At 47.1% G+C, this 19,587-nt stretch overlaps 1 long non-coding RNA gene across 1 annotated transcript in view; it reads left to right on the forward strand.

The window, feature by feature from the left end:
- The first annotated feature begins 1,526 nt into the window (after positions 1 to 1,526).
- Positions 1,527 to 19,587, forward strand: part of LOC113220035 — a 24,365-nt gene continuing 6,304 nt past the window's right edge. Inside the window, exon 1 of the long non-coding RNA XR_003306996.1 lies at positions 1,527 to 1,587. This is a non-coding gene — a long non-coding RNA (uncharacterized LOC113220035). The remainder of the gene's footprint in view (positions 1,588 to 19,587) is intronic.

The raw sequence follows: 19,587 nt of genomic DNA on the forward strand, positions 1-19,587 counted from the left end.
TCCCAGTACAACTTGACTTACAAATGCAGACTGCGTCAGACATGGGCTATGCATGGTAGTTTGCCACACCCTGTTTTAGAAAGCTCAGGTTTGTGATATGATGGAGAATGCCTCTGAGAGCTCTTGTTTTAAATGGTAGAGTGAACATACACTGCAGTTCTATCCTGCTTGACCCAAGCCCTTGATAGTGAAAAGTAGAAAAGATAGATAGTAAATAGATAGATGACAGGCAGGTAGATAGATGATAGATAAAGAAAATACATAGCTGTTCCAGAAAACAGAAAGGGATAACTTCATGAACCAAAAAGAAAGTAATATACTTTAGAAAGGAAGCAGGCTGGAAAATCCACAGTTGCAAAGCAAATAAAATTTCCAATTGCCTCTTTGAATCCTTTCCTGGAAGTAGTCACAGCTGACTTCCTCCTCTGTTTTTTGTTTGTTGCTTGCTTTTTTGTGGTGTTTTTGTTGTTGTTGTTGTTTGCTTTTTTTAAAAAAAAGAGACTGAGGCAGGAAAATCACTTGAACCCCGGAGGTGGAGGTTGCGGTGAGCCCAGATTGCATCATTGCACTCGAGCCTGGGCGACAAGAGTTAAACTCTGTCTCAAAATAAATGAATAAATAAATAAAACAAGAAATATATATATTTATGTCTAAATATAGAATTATAATACATAAATGTGTATATAAATATACATTTATTATAAATTTATTAATATATGAAATATGTTTATTTCTGAGACAGGATCTGGCTCTGTCACCCAGGCTGGAGTGCAGTGGCACTATCATAGCTCATTGGAGCCTTGAACAGATGGCTCAAGCGATCCTCCCACCTCAGCCTCCTGAGTGGCTAGGATTGCACGCACACAACACCATGCCTAGCTAATTTTTAAAATGTTTTGTGGAGACAGGGTCTTCCTTTTTAGCCTATGCTGGTCTTGAACTCCTGGGCTCAAGTGATCTTCCTACCTCAGGCTTCCAATGTGTTAGACGTGGGCCACTGCATCTGGTCTAATGCATTTTTTAATTTGCGTGTTTATATTATTTAATATTTTTAAGTACTGAATGTGTTGAGAAATCAACTTGCAGGATTCCCGAACAATGGACGGTCAGCTCTCATGTCCTGGTTCATATCGCCCCAGCACACCACGGCTAGAAACCTTTCAGCCAACTTCCACTTATGTCTCCCGGGGCAGGACAATGTCACTTGGCCAATCCCCAAGAGGGACTCCGGGAAGGCAAGAAACTATTCTGTTCTTTATAATGGAACCTGACCAGGGAGAAGGCAGCTGGGAGGATCAGCTGGGCCCTCCAACCAGCAACGTCCAACATCGACCAACTGCCCTAGAGCTACACCGTGCTGGGCATTTGGGGCGCTGTTATGAGCAAGAGTTTCCATTTTTCTTCTCATGGGACCTTCATGCTAGTGGCAAGAGACAATTTTTTTTTTTTTTTTTTTTTTTTGAGACAGAGTTTTGTTCTTGTCACTCAGGCTGGAGTTCAATATTGTAATCTCGGCTCACTGCAACCTCTGCCTCCTGGATTCAAGCAGTTCTACTGCCTCAGTCTTCCGAGTAGCTGGGATTACAGGTATGCACCACCACCACGTCTAGCTAATTTTTGTATTTTCAGTAGAGATGGGATTTCACCACGTTAGCCAGGCTGGTCTGGAACTCCTGAGCCACTGCACCCAGTCAAGAGGGAGATTTTAAATCCATCAGCATAATTGTAATGAATGCCAGAAAGAAGAATGTATGTGATGGGGAGGGGACCTAAGTTATTGTCTCATATTTTAACACTTTCATAGGGAATAACTAAAAACTTAGAAGCTTAAAACAACACACACCTTTAAGCCAATTTTGGCAAGCTAGGAGTTGAGCACATTTTAGCGGGTCCAGTGTTTGGGATCTCACGCTAAGCAGCTGGGCTGCTTCCTCATCTGAGGCTCCACCAGGGCAGAATCCATTTCCAGGTCCGCTGAGGTTATTGACAGAATTCATTTCCTCGGACCCACTTGGAAAGGACCCAGCTTTTTGCTTCCTTGCCTATGGGGCCCCTCCAAAGGTCCGTTCTCAGCACAGCATCTCCCTCCTGCAGCACCTGCAGGCGGAACCTTTCTCTCTAGTGTGCGAAGGTGATGCACTGTGACAGTTACATCCCATTGCTTTTGCCAGGCTCTATGGGTTAGAAGCCAGTCACCGGTTTTGCTTGTACCCAAGGTCAGGAAGTCTATGCAAGGGCATAGGTTATTGGGGGTTCAGTCACTTTAGGGTGTGGCTGCCACCACAGAACTTGGTGAGAATTTAAGGGTTGGTAGGAGCTGGCCAGGTACAGGGGTGAGGGTGTGTCAGGCAGGGCTGAGGGCATGGAGGAGGATGCAGAGGCCTGCACCCTGGAATGTCCTTTCACTTCCTGAGATTTTGTTCTCCTGATCCCTGAGTACATCCCAGAACACGGTGGGGCCCTAGCAGGGGAGAAGTAGGGAAGCATGTGTTGTTCATCTGGGGACCTCGTTAGGCAAATCAGATTAGGGGCCAGGCTTTCAGTGGTGGGTGCGAGCGTGGGAGTGATGAATGTGCAGGTGTGTGTGGGAAGAGCGATGGGGATGGGGTCAGCCCCAGCCACCATGAAGGCCTTAACTGTGCATCCACCCATCCCAGCAGCCTCCCTGAGTGAGTGATTTCAGGGTTCAGGTCCTGTTTTGCACATGGAATTGAATCAGAGTGGGACACTGCCTTGCCTTAGAGAGGTCACACTTCGTCTTCTTTTTTTGTGTTTGTTTGTTTGGTTGGTTGGTTTTTAATTTGCAACAGAGTCTCACTCTGTTGCCCAGCCTGGAATGCAGTGGTGTGACCTTGGCTGACTGCAACCAGTGCCTCCCAGGTTCAAGCAATTTTCTTGCCTCTGCCTCCTGGGTAGGGTAGCTGGGATGATAGGCACGCATTACCATGCCTGGCTAATTGTTGTATTTTAGTTTCACCATATTTACCAGGCTGCTCCCAGTCTCCTGGCCTCAAGCGATCTGCCTGCCTCAGCCTTCCAAAGGGCTGTGACTACCGACGTAAGCCACCACACCGGGCGAGAGGTCACACTTCATGCCAAGTGGGTGGCAGCCACTCAGCACCCCAGCTGGCACTGGGAGTGAGGGTTGCTCAGCGTCCTAGGAAGGCAGAGGGCTGCATGAGAGGTTCGAGGAGGAAGGACTGGAGGAGGATTTGAGATTTTCACCTCTGCAGTTGGGTGGATGGAAGGGCTGTTTACAGAGAATCACAAGAATATGGATGAGCAAGTCAGGGCACTAACAAAGCACTCTGTTTTGGCCCACAGAAAATTTGAGATGCTTCCCTGTGTCCAACTGGGGCTTTGGGAAAGGTGAGGGCTGGGCATCTGACTGGGATAGATGTCTCTGGCAGGCAGCAGAGCATGTGGATAGTTTGTGAAGCCCGGAAGGGCGTGAGATTTCCTGTTGCAGTGCCCACTGCAAATGGAAGGGCATTTGGCCTGAGCCCAGACATACACAAGTTGGGCAGTGAACGGGGTGGGTCCCCGGTACCCACAGAGGAGCAGCTGTGGAGGTACAGGAAAACCAAGGGTGTGGAGTCACATGATGCAGGAAGCTCAAAGAAGATGAGGAAAGAGGTTTTAAAGACGATCAGGGCTGGGGACAGTGGTTCATGCCTGTAATCCCAACACTTTGGGAGGCTGAGATGAGAGGATAGCTTGAGGCCAGGAGTTTGAGATCAGCCTGGGCAATATAGTTAGACCTCATTTCTATAAATAAATGAATACGATTGGTACTTGGCATTTCAGTCGAGGAGAAGCAAACACATGAAAGCTCTGAGGCAGGAAAGGGAAGTGATTTGTTCTCGCTCCTGGTTCCTTTATCAGACCTTAAAGAGATGCAGAGGCATTTCAGGTACTCCTTGGCCGAGCTCCTTCAGGGAAGGCCTAAGTTCGCTTCTACTTCCCATCTATTATTATTATTTTTGATTTTTATTTTTTTTTTGGAGACAGAGTCTCACTCTGTCGCCCAGGCTGGAGCGCATGCAATGGCACCATCTCAGCTCACTGTAACCTCCTCCTCCCGGGTTCAAATGATTCTCCTGCCTCAGCCTTCCCAGTAGCTGGGACCACAGGTATGCGCGACCACGATCGGCTAAGTTTTTGTATTTTTAGCAGAGATGGGGTTTCATCTTGTTGGCCAGGCTGGTTTCAAACTCCTGGCCTCAAGTGATCCACCTGCCTTGGTCCCACAAAGTGCCGGGATTACATGCGTGAGCCACCGCACCCGGCCCTACTTCACTCCTACCGCCCATCATAGGTGCTTCCAAATGTTTGCTGAATGACAAGGTGAACGAGTGAATGGGACTACGTGACTTCGGGCAGCAGGCAATCCTATTCCTTGGACCTCAGTTCCACTTTTTGTAAAGCAAGCCTGTCTCTCCCTCTCTGGCCTAAAAGTCTGAGTTATGGGCTTGAGATGAGCGTGTCCTGTAGAGCAGACTCCAGGTGGACGTTGAGCTGGGTCTTCTAGGAGGCCAGGATCCGGCCAGCTCTTGGCTCCGGTCCTCTCGCGAGACCCCGCGTGCCCAGTCCCACCGCCCGACCCAACCTCCCTCTGTTACCTAAGGCCCCGCCCTCTCTGCACAGCCTGCTCCTCATTGGCTGGGGGCGGGGCGGCGGGCGGGGCTCTCTACACCAGCGTGGTGTGTGTCCCGGCCTCAGCCCAGCGCCAGCTGCAGCTCCTTGATCCCAGGATCCTGAGATGGGAACACGGGCTGAAGCGGCGGCGGCGGCCCCGCCCGGGGGCTCCCTTGTTGAGGCCGCGACGGGGTTTCCGGACCGGGCGGGGGTCTCTGCGCCGGGCGTGGCGGCTCCGAGCTGGGCTCCGCAGGGTCCGGGGTCGGGATCCCGGGTCCCTGCGCCTGGGTTTTGTCTCCGCCTCGGGTGGGCCAGCGCGGGGTCCCCGGCGGCCTGCGGGTGCGGGCCGGTCCCCACTGCTCCCCGGCTCCCCGCGTCTGCCGCGGGGGGGACTGCATGGACCCGGGCGCTGGCTTCTGCCCGGTCCTCCGCGGCCTGGCTCGTCCCCACGTGCGGCAGAGTGGGCCCTGCATGGACCCACTCATGGAACGGGGTCCGGGTCACCGCGTGTGGAGACTCCAACGTCCTCCCCGCCCTCCCTCGCAGTGAGGCTGCTTCGCCAGACTCACCGAGGGGACTGCGCTGCGCGGACCCTCAGACGAGGGAGTCCGTGACTCTGGGTGGGGGCTCTTTCCTGGCCCCTCATGATGGCTTCCTGAGTGTTTTGTCACTTATATAGGTGGCTGCGTGGACCCGCGCGCGTGGGTCCTGGCTGCCCTGCTAGTGGGGCTGTGCGCTGCCCCGTGACTTGTCTGGGTCGACCCGCCTGGGACGCGCGTGTAGTGGGGGTCTGTGCGCGGGGTGCGCAGTTGCTGGGGGCGCACTGCCCCCGCTTCATGATTTATCCTCTCACTTGCTGGGCGGGAGAAAGTGGAAGGCGCGGGCCCGGAGCTGTCACGCAGCGGCCTCACCGACCTCTGCCCAGGCCAGCGGGTCCTGGGGAGCGAGGGGTTTGTCACCGCGGGTCCCACCGCCGCACTTCCTGCTCTATCCTTTGGCTGGGCTCTGATTGGTGAGAGCAGGGCTCTTCTGCCTGGCGCTTCTTGATTTCTTCCGTTAGTAATGGGAAGAAAAAAAAATCTGGAAAGCCAGATTGAACTTTGTGGCCCTCAGCGCCTGGAGAGTGGAAGAAACTCTCCCAAGAATTTGGCGGGCTGAAAATATGTTTCAAGCAGGAGCATCCACACCCACGGAATGAGGCCAAGGCAGTTACAGTTAGAGGTCAGATTTATGAGGGGGGAGCCAAGGTGAGGTCCATAGGCGGGGAGACTCCGACCTCAGCTTGTTTGGGAGACCTGATGCTGCCCCTCAGACGCATATTTCTCAGCCACCAGAGAAAGTGGAATCACTCCTTAGTGAATGCTTTCATCAAACTTTTGAAAAACCTGTAATGTCCCAGAAAGCAAAATCGAATTTAACAGTTTTCCCCTTTTAAGGGTGTTAAACGTCCTGGAGACAAACAGCAGAAGGCTCAAGGAGTCCAAATACTCAACCTGAAGTTCTTTCTGAACAAGAGATGGTGTATAAGTGACAGGCATACGAGACAAAACTGAACTAATCACTGCAGCTGTGGCTCCTAGCCCTGTAGCATGTCATGCAGGCCCTTTTGCCTTCTCTGCCCTCTGCTGTCCCAGACCCCAAGGCTACAGCCCACCTCCAGTCATCAGCTCCTGCCGACCCATTGCTATGAACTCTGATTCGGTGGCTCCCTTCTCTCTGAAGTTTTGCTTGTTCTCCTGAAGTCCTGGTCTTTAAGAGCTTATGATCTGCAGGGACAGATTGGCTTTGGGCAGTACATAGTTAACTGTAGCACAGCTTGAACAATACTCTGATAGAGATGGGCAGGCAGTTTGTACATGCGGGTAAGTGCGAGGTCCTTTTTCAATACCATGAATCCAAGTATTCATGCTATTTAAAATCTGCAATTCTTTGACTCTCCAGAGGGTTTTTAGATTAATTTTTTTTCTCTTACTTCCTAGTGTTTGTTGCATAGTTCAGAGTACTGGATGAAAACTTACCAGGTCTGCTGGGTGCTGTGGCTCACGCCTGTAATCCCAGGACTTTGGGAGGTCTAGGCAGGTGGATCACTTGAGGTCAGGAGTTCGAGACCAACCTGACCAACATGTCTCTACTAAAAATAGAAAAATTAGTTGGGCGTGGTGGTGGGCTCCCGTAATCGCAGCTACTCAGGAGACTGAGGCAGGAGAATAGCTTGAACCCAGGAGGCAGAGGTTACAGTGAGTGAAATGGCTCCTCTGCACTCCAGCCTGGGCCATAGAGTGAGACTTCCTATCAAAACAAAAACAGAAACAATGTACCGGGTCTACCACAGGCTCTGGAATTTTCCTGGAAGGTCTTCTCTTCTGGGCTTCATTTTTCTCACTTTTGAGGATCGTAAACCACATAATTTCCAAGAATTTTTGCCCTACGCCTTTAATTCTTTCAAGCAAATATAGCAGAGAAAAATTCTCTTCCCCGCAATGGTATAAGGAAGTCTCTCACAGAAGGGGACACTTGGGTATGGAGAAGACACTGGGTGTGTGTGTGTGTGTATATATATTTTGTTTGTTTGTTTGTTTTTTGGAGTCGGAGTTTTGCTCTGTTGACCAGGCTGGAGCGCAGTGGCAGGATCTCCGCTCACTGCAAGCTCCGCCTCCTGGGTTCACTCCATTCTCCTACCTCAGCCTTTCTAGCAGCTGGGACTATAGGCGCCTACCACCATGCCCTGCTAATTTTTTGTATTTTAGTAGAAACAGGATTTCACTGTGCTAGCCAGGATGGTCTCCATCTCCTGACTTCGTGATCTGCCCGCCTCGGCCTTCCAGAGTGCTGGGGATTACAGGTGTGAGCCACTGTGCCTGGCCGACAGAGGATATATTTTTGAGCTCTACATTTCAGAGTTCTTTTCTCTAGCCCTGGCCTGGGTCCCAAACAGGGAACTTAATTCACTCTATCACTGAAGTATACTCTTGCTTTGATGCCATTGGTATGTTGTCCTAGAGATTTGCTGTAGCTGCCAGGAGCGTTTCATAATTAAGAACTGATGCAACCTCTCTTTTGTCAGTTTATGAGTCTATAAACCATCTTGTTTCCTTTCGTATTATCTCCCTGGAACTGGAAGGTCAGAGATGAAGTTTTCTTAGATTCTAAGTCTCAGTCTTTGGTATCTACCTTTGTCTGTCTCCCATGTCACCTGCTGTTTTTTTTTTTACCACCTGTTTTTCATTTTAATGTTTTTATTGGATAGGTGTCTATTATTGCAGGCTACCTCAAAACATTTTGGGGTGTTGATAGGATATAAGTATGAATAATATGTAAAAGATAACTTATTCTAGTTCTTTTGAGCAGAGGATTTGGTTTCGATATGTGGCCCTATTAAAGCTTTTGTTAAGTCCAAGTACTTTCTGAACTTCAGTTCCCTCACCTGTAAAATGGAGTCATTTGTTAGTAATACCTGTTCTGCCTAACTCAGGAGATTGTTTTGAGGATGAAATGAAATCATGAGTGTAATGGAATTTTGTAAATTTTAAATGAAATATTGTATTACCTAAGATTTTTTTTTTAAACGCCGTATTAAGAATGGAATGAATCTGGGTTTTCCTTTGAAATCCCAAATGTTTAATGTACAGAGAAGTTTTAATGGGTCTGTTGGGGAGCTTCATTAGGATTGTTTTCTAGCTTTAATTGGCCGGTATTGTTTTATATTTTAGCATTTTGGGGGACCATCAAAATTTGTGTTTCAGTTATCATTAATATTTTACAAAGTTATTGAATGTGCATGATTTAGTCTTTAACAATCTCTTCAATTATTTACATTCCCATGTAAAAAATGAAGTAATGAGCGTCCATGTAAATAACATTCCCATGCTTTAATGAAGCATAATTTCTTGACATTGCAGTTTCTAAGTGCCCTCTCTTGAGGTTGGGAAAGCTAAAGGGCAGTTAAAGGGCAGTCAGAGGTCAAGGTCAGCAAAGCATCACCTTTGACATTTGAAATCCAGCAGCAGGTATCACAGTGAACCCCATTCCAACATCCAGGAAGTTTCTCTGCCCTGCCTCTCCTCCAGCCACCTGAGAATCTGTGTCTGCGGTGTTGGTCCTGCTTTCCTGTCTCTCCTCTGCCTTTTCTTTCTCTTCACCAACTTCTACCGAGTGCCTCTGATGTCCCAGACAGTGGCAGTGGGAGTACAAAGGCTAATAAACCCGGCCCTGGTCCTCAGAGAACTTAAATTTTCTGTGCAGATATTAAGTTCTACTGTCATATATAGTGTTGACAAACATTGATACAGATTTCCTGTGAAGTGCAGAAGCACCGTCATAGAAGCAGAGAAGCAGAGATGCAGAGGCAGCACTGGTGACTCACACATGGAGAGCTGGAGTTCTTGGTCTAGTGGGATAAACTGACCTGGACATCATTTCAGTGCAGCGGAGTAAGTGCTGGGATGGGCTCCCTCAGGACATCTGGGGCTGGGTTTGTCTGGTGTTTAGTCTCCTGCCTGGTCCTTAGAGTTTATCAGTAAGATGAGCATTGGGAGATTTCTAAGTCAAAAGAAAGGCAATCACTTACCTGAAACCTAAAATTTGTAGGTGTTCTGGGCCATTTGTAATTCACTGAATCTGCTTTGTCAGAGCAAGTCTATCATCTCTTTTGGATGGAGTGTGGCCAGCCCTGCCTTGTGATGTAAGGAAATCAGGAAACGCTTGTCAGGTGACAACACCGTGCCAGACACTCTTCTAGGGGTTTCCACGTAAATCATTGTATTCATTTCTGTTGCTGCTTTACCACATTTCCACGTATTTCATGGCTTAAAACAATTGAAATTGTATCATCTCACAGTTCTGTGGGGCAGAAGTCTGATGTGGGTGTCACTGGGCAAAAATCACCATGTAGTCTGGGCTGCATTCCTCATTGGAGAATTGTTTCCAAGTGCTTTTGGCCAAATATAGTTCCCTGTGGTTGCAGGACTGAGGTGTCTGTTCCCTTGCTGGCCATCTGTTGGGGGCTGCCCTCAGTTCCTGAGGCCTCCATCTAGTCTTTGCACGTGGTCCCATCAGCTCAGGACTAGCTGGGCCAGGGACCTGGTCAGGCTCTCCAGTTCCCCTGTGTGCATTTCTCTTCTTCCACTTGGAGAAAGTTCTATGCCCTATTTTAAAATACTTTTTGAGATGGAGTCTCGCACTGTTGGCCAGGCTGGAGTGCAGTGGCGTGATCTCAGCTCGCTGCAACCTCTGCCTCCGGGGTTCAAGTGATTCTCCTGCTTCAGCCTCCTGAGTGGCTGAGACTACAGGTGCCCGCCATAATGCCCAACTAATTTTTGTATTTTTAGTAGAGATGGGGTTTCACCATTTTAACCAGGGTGGTCTCCATCTCTTGATCTCGTGATCCGCCTGCCTTAGCCTCTCAAAGTGCGGAGATTACAGGCGTGAGCCACCTCGCCTGGACAGTTCTATGCTTTTAGAGGCTCATGGGATTGGATTGGACCTACCTGGATAGCCCAGCCTACTTCTCCTAAGGCCTGTGGCAAAGCGCTTTTGCTGCGTGACATAGTCACAGGTCTCGGGGGTTGGCATCCCCCACCACAGTTACCGACCCACTTACTACAGCAGCCTGGGAGGTGCTTTTCATTGCCTCTGGTTAACAGATACCTTTTTTTTTTTTTTTTTTTTTTTTTTTTTTGCAAATTGGCAGGAACATGAAGACCTTTCTTTTTTTTGTTTGTTTGTTTTTTTTGTTTTGTTTTGTTTTTTTTGAGATGGAGTCTCATTCTGTTGCCCGGGCTGGAGTGCAGTGGTGCGATCTTGGCTCACCACAACTTCCACCTCCCGGGTTCAAGCAGTTCTCCTGCCTCAGCCTCCTGAGTAGCTGGGACCACAGGCAAGTGCCCCCAAGCCCGGCTAATTTTTGTATTTTTAGTACAGACGGGGTTTCAGTATGTTGACCAGACTGGTCACAAACTTCTGACCTCGTGATCCACCCACCTTGGCCTCCCAAAGTGATAGGATTACAGGCATGAGCCACCGCACCCAGCCATGAAGATCCTTCTTAAATGAAAAAACCGTTCCTCTGACTTGATGTGAGGCTGTTGGTGAGACTGATAGCAGTGGAGACAGGTCCGTCAGAAATGGAGCTAAACTTTGTGTTTTGGAGTATTTTGATGGCCTGCCCTGATTATACCCATAATCAAAACCACCTGATTAAGTAAGTTTTGCTAAGAAGTCATTAGAGTAATTCCTCTAATGGAAGAAACACCCATATGGGAAATTTGGGACCTTGCCTTTTCAAGTTTTACACAAAGGACTCTCCATGGGTGAAAAGTACATGATTCCAGGTCCATTTCTAGAATGGAAACAGCTGCATCAGCCCAACAGCGATTCACATTCCTGAGTTTGAGAGAATCCGGTTGTTTCAAGGCTGAAGCCAAAAGCCCAATAAACAATGTTTGTACCTTTTTTCATAGTTAGGAATAAGGTGCATCCTGTGGTCAAGAAAATAACTGATGGTGGTCACCAAGTAGTTTAAAAGCAAGCAGGACCTCATTTTATCATGTGGGTGTTTTTGATTTTTTAAATGAAGTTTTTATTTTCCTGTGCAATAAATGACAAGCTCTGACTTGAAATACATTTCCTTTAATAAACCAGAATCTAGGGCCGGGCACGGTCGCTCACACCTGTAATACCAGACTTTGGGAGGCCGAGGAGGGCAGATCATGAGGTCAGGATATTGAGACCAACCTGGCTATAGTGAAACCCTGACTCTACTAAAAATACAAAAAATCAGCCGGGCATGGTGGCAGGCGCCTGTAGTCCCAGCTACTCGGGAGGCCGAGACAGGAGAATGGCGTGAACCTGGGAGGCAGAGCTTGCAGTGAGCTGAGATCCCGCCACTGCACTCCAGCCCGGACGACAAAGCAAGACGCTGTCTCAAAAAAAAAAAAAGAAAAAATAGAGAAATCAGAATCCATAATCCTAAGGTTCTTAACCCAGCTCTCAGAAATTTGTGACGTCCCCAAAATCCTGTGCAACAATTGTGTGTATATGCATCCATGTGTTTATCGGGAGATGATTTATAGCTCTCCATACATTTTCAAAGTGGTTGGATTCCAAAAAATGTTGGAATACGCCACTTGGGCCTGGTGTGGTGGCTCACACCTGTAATCCCAGCACTTAGGGAGGCTGAGGCAATAGGATCCACTGAGGTCAGGAGTTAAAGACCAGCAACATAGCCAGACCTCCAACTGTACCAAAAAAAAAAAAAAAAAAAAGGATGGACGTGGTGGTGCACACCTGTGGTTCTATCTGCTCTGGAGGTTGATCACCTGATCCCAAGAATTTGAGGCTGTAGTAAGTTATAATTGCACCACAACACTCCAGCCTGGGCAACAGAGGAAGACCCTCTCTCAAATAAAAACAAAAAACCATATCACTTAGTATCAGATTTTGTTTAAAAATTAAATACTCTTTTTTTTTTTTTTTTTTTTTTTTAGATGGAGTCTCGCTCTGTCACCCAGGCTGGAGTGCAGTGGCGTGGTCTCAGCTCACTGCGAGCTCTGCCTCCTGGGTTCACACCATTCTCCTGCCTCAGCCTCCTAAGTAGCTGGGACTACAGGTGCCCGCCACCACGCCTGGCTAATATTTTGTATTTTTAGTAGAGATGGGGTTTCATCGTGTTAGCCAGGATGGTCTTGATCTCCTGACCTCGTAATCTGCCCATCTTCGCTTCCCAAAGTGCTGGGATTACAGGTAAATATTCATTTTTAGCAAAGTTATACAGGCACACAGCTCTACGAGTCAGAAATTAACAAGACTTAGGAGAACACCCAGCAATCCCCTACCTTACGCTTCTCTACTCTGATCCCTGCTCCTGGGAGGTTACTGTGTTTATGTTTTAGCTGGTTCTTGTAGATTGTTTGAAGACAGGGAGATGGCCTACTGTGGAAGACAAGGATTCAGGTTGCTTACCCTCCCCGCTCTTCCTGTTGCCCATGTTTTTCTCCCCCATCCTCTCAGTATAATTATTGTGATAGTGAGGCCAGGCATGGTGGCTCATGACTTATCTCAGATTTTTGGGGGGCTGAGGCGGGCAGATCACTTGAAGCCAGGAGTTGAAGGCCAGCCTGGCTAACACAGTGAAACCTGTCTCTACTAAAAAATGCCAAAATTAGTGAGTTGTAGTATTGCACACCTGTAGTCCCAGCTACTCAGGAGGGTGAGGCACAGGAATTGCTTGAACCTGGGAGGTGGAGGTTGCAGTGAGCTGAGATCGCACCATGAGCTGAGATCGCACCACTGCACTCCAAACTGGGCAACAGAGGTAGACTCTGTCTCAAAAAAAATTATCATGATAGTGGGATACATAGTACAATAGTGTATCTATTTAGTATTCTTCCTGGTTTTTGGCCCGGAGCTTCTAAACCATTGTAACTTCCTGAGCGATAGGAACATCATTGGTTGTAATATTTGGTCTTAGGTTTCAATACCTGACACAAGAGCTTCTAAGACTTTTGGAATCTCTGGGGTGATAGGAGTGTCTTTTGTATGATAATGAGATGACAGGTGGCTTCGGGCCCCTGGACAGGTTCACGATCAGGGCCGGTTGCCAGAAAGATGAGTCATGATTAAAGAGTTGGATGTATCAGCCTCACCCCTACCTCTGGGAGGGGAGACGAGACAGGCTGGAGATTGAGCTAGTCACGGGTGGCCAATGACTTAATCATGTCTGTTTAAAACTCCATAAATCCCTCTAAATATTGGGTTTGGAGAGCTTCTGGTTTGCTGAACTCGTGCTGGGGAGGTGGCACTTCCAGGGATGGCATGGGAGCCCCGACCTCTCTGCCCCATGGTGTGCTCTGTGCGTCTCTTGCATTTGGCTGTTCCTGTGTTCTCTTCTTTGTAATAAACCGGTAGGAGTAAGTAAGTGCCAAGCACTTTGCGTCTGTCACTTCAGGTGTTGTGGGCAGTTGACCGGTTGAAGAATGCATTGCTGTTATGTGAGGAACATTGGCCTTTGAAAAAGCAGAACTAGTTCCACGTTCTTGCCTAGTAACTGTAACTATCATCTAGTTTGTAAAGGGGAATGCAGTTCACTGAAAACTTCTCATGACAGTAGGGAAAGGATTGGGATGTCTGCATTGGTTTGTGTCATATAGGTCATATGAAAGAGTATTTATGTTGGAGGGAGACTTTTCATCTCTCTAACTTTACTTTCACAAGACAATTCCATCGTGATTTGAAGATTTTTGAGTCAAAACTACATTGTTCTGCTATGTGTTTTGGGGCAAATTTATACGTACAATTTGCTTCAATATTTCAGATAATACAAGAATATATGTGTGGGGTAAAAATCTGAAATTTGCATTCCCCCTTCTCTAGAAGTAACCATTGTGAATAGTTAAGTCTGTATTCCAGCTATTTTGCATATTATAAATGCACTGTGAATGTATGAGTGTATATATACATGTATGTTTTATTTTTAGAGATGGAATATTGCTGTGTTGCCCATGCTAGTCTCAAACTCCTGGGCTCAAGTGACCCTCTCGCCTCAGCCTCCCAAAGTTTGGGAATTACAGGTGTGAGCCACCACGCCTGGCCTGCATGAGTGTATTTAGTAATTGCTAAGTTATTCTGTTCAATACGTGTCTGTTAAACTCCCCCATGTGCCAAGCATTGTTCTAAATACCTTTTACGCACTAATTCACTTAATTTTTAGAGCAGCTCTATTATTGTGGCCCTTTTACAGTGAGGAAACTGAACCACAGAGAGGCTGGGGACGTCGTCTAACATCACACAGCCAGTGGTGTTGGAATTGAGGTTTGAACCCAGACAGCTGGCTTCAGATCTCTTGGCTGTTATCATAGATGGCACACCCAAACCTTAGGGCCGCCTGCCAAGCCTTGCCTGAGGTCTGCCTGAGCTCTGTGAGAGCCATGTATGTGAGGTTTCTTTCCTTTTTAAGGGCACAAGTCTTGGAATTGTCCCAGACCCTGGTGGGACCTCTCGAGGACCAAAAACAGGGATTCTTCAAGCCTGCCCCAAGGCCAGATCTCTGATTTAGCTACTTGGAAGGTAGACGTGGAAGACAGTAATTTTGCCAGAACAAAAAGTCAGTATTGCTGGGCTGACTCGGCCAGATGCGGTGGCTCATGCCTGTAATCCCAGCACTTTGGGAGGCCAAGGCAGGTGGATCACCTGAGGTCGGGAGTTCGAGAGCAGCCTGGCCAACAAGTTGAAACTGTCTCTACTAAAAATACAAAAATTAGCTTGGCATGGTGTTGGGTGCTTGTAATCTCAGGTACTTGGGAGGCTGAGGCAGGAGAATTGTTTGAACCCGGGAGGCAGAGGTGGGAGTGAGCTAAGATTGCACCACTGAACTCCCACTTAGGTGACAGAGTGAGTCTCCATCTCAAAAAAAAAAAAAAAAAAAGAGGGAAGGGGAATAGCTGGGCTGACTCATCCTAGGGAAGAGGCCCTATAGCAGCCGTAGGACCTTGGGCACTTGGGTGGAAAAGAAGGAAGGAAAAGCTTCACCCATGGCGGTGACCTGGACTGCAGAAACCACACTAAACAGTCCACGTCCTGGAGCCTGGCCACCCCATTTGCTTCTCTTCTCCTTGGGTAGAGGGTGTGGGGAGCTTTCTACCCTGAAGGCTGAGCAGCGCAGCTTCTAACCAGGGTAGGCATTTGTCTGTCCCTGGGAATACAGACAGCATTCTCATAACCAGCCCAAATACTCCTGAACAGCTTTTTGTGGGGTGGGGCGGGGCGGGGCAGAGGGTCATTTTGACTCATAGGTACCTTTTCCACTTTCACTGCTGATAACCGTGTTACAGATTAAAGTTTTGTTTTTGATACTGAAGAGGGCTTAACAGAGTGAGCTATTATAGCACATCTAAGTCTGCTAAAATAGAACCACGGGGTAGTGTACAAAATCTCTTCTAAATTATGGATCATACATGGTGAACGTTAGAAGTGATGTGTACATAAGTTGAAAAATCAAAACGTGTCTTGTATTTGGGTGACCCCGGCAAGTCTGGATCCCACTGCACCTTGTGTGAACACAGGATGCTGAGGTGTAGGGATCAACAGGCTTTTTCTGGATGTCTTGTGCTTCTCCTTTGTGGTAAAGTGGGGCGGCAGTAGGAGCGCACAGCTGTTGGGCCTCTAATATTTGTCAGCTGTTTTTCATGTGGGATTCCATTTAATGCAATCTTGGAGGTAAAATTATTTTATTGAAGATGAAGATAGAGGCTTAGAAAAGTTAAGAAAATTGTTCAAGGTCATGTCATTTGTTGTTGTTGCTGGTTTTTTTTTTTTTTTTTTTCGAGACAGAGTTTTGCTCTTCTTGCCCAGGCTGCAGTGCAATGGCGCCATCTCGGCTCACCACAACCTCTGCTTCCCAGGTTCAAGTGATTCTCCTGCCTCAGCCTCCCAAGTAGCTTGGATGACAGGCATGTGCCACCACACCAGGCTGATTTTGTATTTTTAGTAGGGACGGGGTTTTTCCATGTTGGTTAGGCTGGTCTTGAACTCCCAACCTTGGGTCATCCACCCAAGTCGGCCTCCCCAAGTGCTGGGATTAGAGGTGTGAGCCACCACGCCTGGCCAAGGCCATGTGATTTCTTAAGTGGAAAGCAAAAGTACTTGATGAACTCAGAAGTTTGACTTCAAGGCCCTTGATCTTTCCATAACACTGGTTCCTTCCCTGGTTGGTCGGAGTGACTGAAGAATTCAAGGAAGCTGTGTTTTGTGGAAAGAAGACCTGAGGGGTGTATGGTCTTTCCAGGCTTGGAATCTGCCATGCTGGGCTTCTGAATTGTATAGCTTGGCCATATAGAGAGAAGCCCGTCATTTAAGATTTATTCTTTGGGGGACATAAAGGAAGGCCGCCCACATGAGACAGGCAGAGGCGACTTTCTCAGAGCTGCTGTGGCAAGGGAGTCGGCACCGTCACTTGCGTGTGGCAGAGACTGACATGCAAGTGAGTGGCGGATGAGGAGTGGGGAAGCTTCAGGATGGAAAAGAACGACTCCCAGTGGAGGCTGTTGTGGCGGCTGGAGGCGGCTGTGCAGAAGTGGGGTGTCCTATGTGATTGGTTAGGGGTGCATTTGGCTTTCTCTGAATGATCCTAACTGAAAATAGGGACCAAAATTAGGGTGGCGGTCAGTTTTGAGTCAAGTCCTGGCCACGTGGGACAGAGTTGTGGTTTAGTTTCTGGGTTGTGGAGAGAGAGCAGTCTGGCTTCCTGTCTGATGTGCTAGCCTGGCTGGCCTCCTGGCTGTTTACTGTAGATAGGGGTTTGGTTTCCTGGGTGGGCAGCTACAGGTTGTGGTCTGAGTTCTGTCTTTATACATATGATCAGGCATGGTCTGTGTGTATATTCAGTCCCTCATTTTTCTTGTCAGTAAAAATATCAAATGACAAATTGGATACATTGGGAACTTTTTAGATGTCTGTGTCCCCTGGAGGAAGTTTTCACGTTCACATTTAATCAGAATGAATATAAACAATTGGGCCATTTATCTTGAAGATTTAAAATAGGAAATCTTCAACAATACTACCTCAGCGCCATTGCCTCTCTGTCCATCTTTAGGGAATGTGTTTTTATCCACCGCCAGCTCATCGTCTGCCAGTTTGTGGTTGATCCACTTCTCTATACCTCTTGTCTTGTGTGCATCTCATTGTTTGCTAATGTTAGCTTTCCCCTTCGTCAGTGTAGTTTATTTGTGTAGCCTCTCTTGGTAGGAAGTTATTTGTGGAATTTGTGAATGGAAGGGACCTTGGAGGTCTGCCAGGTCAGCCCAGTGACTTTCAAGATAAATGGAAATACAGGGAACTGTTCCAGCATCTTTGGTGGCCAAACAAGGAATAGAAAGCAGTGTTCTTTGTGCCACAATGTCATTGGAAGACAACTCAATGTGGGCCTAAAATGCAGAGTAACTAACTTTCATTTATCTCTGCTTCTGACTCTTGTTATCAGACATTTTAAATTGACTTTAATGTGTTAGCAGAAATATGAAAAGTCCTGACTTGTTTACATAGAAGGTACTTTGTCGCCTACTCATTTGGTTGCTTTTTCAACAGGATTGAAAAGACATTGTTATAAACTGAACGTTTATGTCTCCCCCAGATTCTTGTACTGGAGCCCTAACTGCCAGTGTGATGGTAGTGGGGGATAGGACATTTGGGAGGTGATTAGGGTTAGATGAGGCCATGAGCGTGGGCCCTGGTCTGACAGGATTAGTGACCTTAGAAGAAGAGAAACCAGGCCGGGTGTGGTGGCTCACACCTGCAATCCCAGCACTTTGGGAGGCCGAGTGGGCAGATCATGAGGTCAGGAGATTGAGACCATCCTGAAACCCTGTTTCTACTAAAAATACAAAAATTAGTTGCGTGTGGTGGCACGTGCCTGTAATCCCAGCTATTCAGGAGGCTGAGGCAGGAGAGTTGCTTGAACCAGGGAGTCGCAGGTTGCAGTGAGCTGAAATTGTGCCACTGCACTACAGACTAAAAAAAAAAAAAAAAAAAAAAAAAAAAGAGAGAGAAAGCAGAGAGCTCCCACTGCCCTGGTGTGAGGAAACAAGAGAAAGGTGGCTGTCTGCAAGCCAGGAAGAGGTCCCTGTCCCGGAACTGAGCTGGCCGACACTTTGATCTTGGACTTCCAGCCTCCAGAGCTGTGAGAAATAAACTAATGTTTAAACCACAGAGCCTATGGTGTTTATTATGGTATTTGCCTATGGTATTATGGCCATCTGATTTGACTGATACAGAGATGGTTCCAGAATACTGTAGCCTGTGTTTAAGTTGGTGATGCCATGAAAATAAATGTGGTAGTTCATTCCTTTATATAAAGATAGCACTGTGAACCCAGGGCCTTTGCTCACATCTTAGTTGAGTCTTGTCTTCTTATAATAGCTTCCTAAATTTCTCTTTTCCCCGTCTTATTTATATTATATATCTGGATTAAATCATACATGGTATGATTTTATACTTTATACCTATACAAACTTTTAGTGATTTTATTTCATTTTATTTGATTTTTGAGACATGTCCTTGCTCTGTTGCTCAGGCTGGAATGCAGGCGTGCCATCACAGCTCACTGTAACCCTAAATTCCTGGGCTCAAGTGATCCTCCCACCTCAGCCTCCTGAGTGGCTGGGACTACAGGTGTGCTATCCTGCCTAGCTAATTTTTAAAATTTTGTGAGGACAGAGTCTTGCTGTGTTGTCCAGGGTGATTTCAAACTCCTGACCTTAAGCAGTCCTCTCGTCTCAGCCTCTCAAAGCACTTGATTACAGGCATGAGCCACCACACCCAGCCCAGTGATTTTTCTTTGTTAAGGTCAAGGACGGGTTCCCTGGCTTGGCATTCAAGGCTCATGATCCGGGCGTGATATGCAAGTTTGGGTTTCAGTGTTTCCATTCCCGCCATCAGCCTTGCACTCCAGCTTGTTGCCTAAGCCCTCTTCTGAAGCCCAGCCTGAGAGCTGCACTTAGAATTCATACCTTCTCATCTCTTCATCGTCCTTGCCTATGTTCTTATCTCCATCTGGGACATCATCTCCACACTTCTGCCTCTTTAAATCTTCTCTATCCTTCAAGACTTGAAGTACTCATTTCCTTTACATGATCCCCACTCTTACATCCAAACTAGAGTTAATCTTTTTCCTTTGAACTCTGATAGTGCTTAATGTTTTTCATCCTTTAATTATGCAACAGTCCTGTGTGTTATGATAATATCATATCTCCAGTTTAGTCCTGGCTAATGTTGAGGAAGTTGAACTCAAAGTAGCAAAGGGAATTTCCCAAAGTCACATTGGAAGTAGCAGAGTAGAACCAAACACAGATTGTCTCTGAATCAGGCAGGTTGTCTGATTCCAAAATGGGCTCTTAATTTTTGGAGGTCAAAAAGCTGAACATACACAGACATTTCTTTTTTTTTTTTTTTTTTTTTTTT

The sequence above is a fragment of the Piliocolobus tephrosceles genome, unplaced genomic scaffold (genome assembly GCF_002776525.5).
Source record: "Piliocolobus tephrosceles isolate RC106 unplaced genomic scaffold, ASM277652v3 unscaffolded_258, whole genome shotgun sequence".
Classification (NCBI taxonomy): Eukaryota; Metazoa; Chordata; class Mammalia; order Primates; family Cercopithecidae; genus Piliocolobus; species Piliocolobus tephrosceles.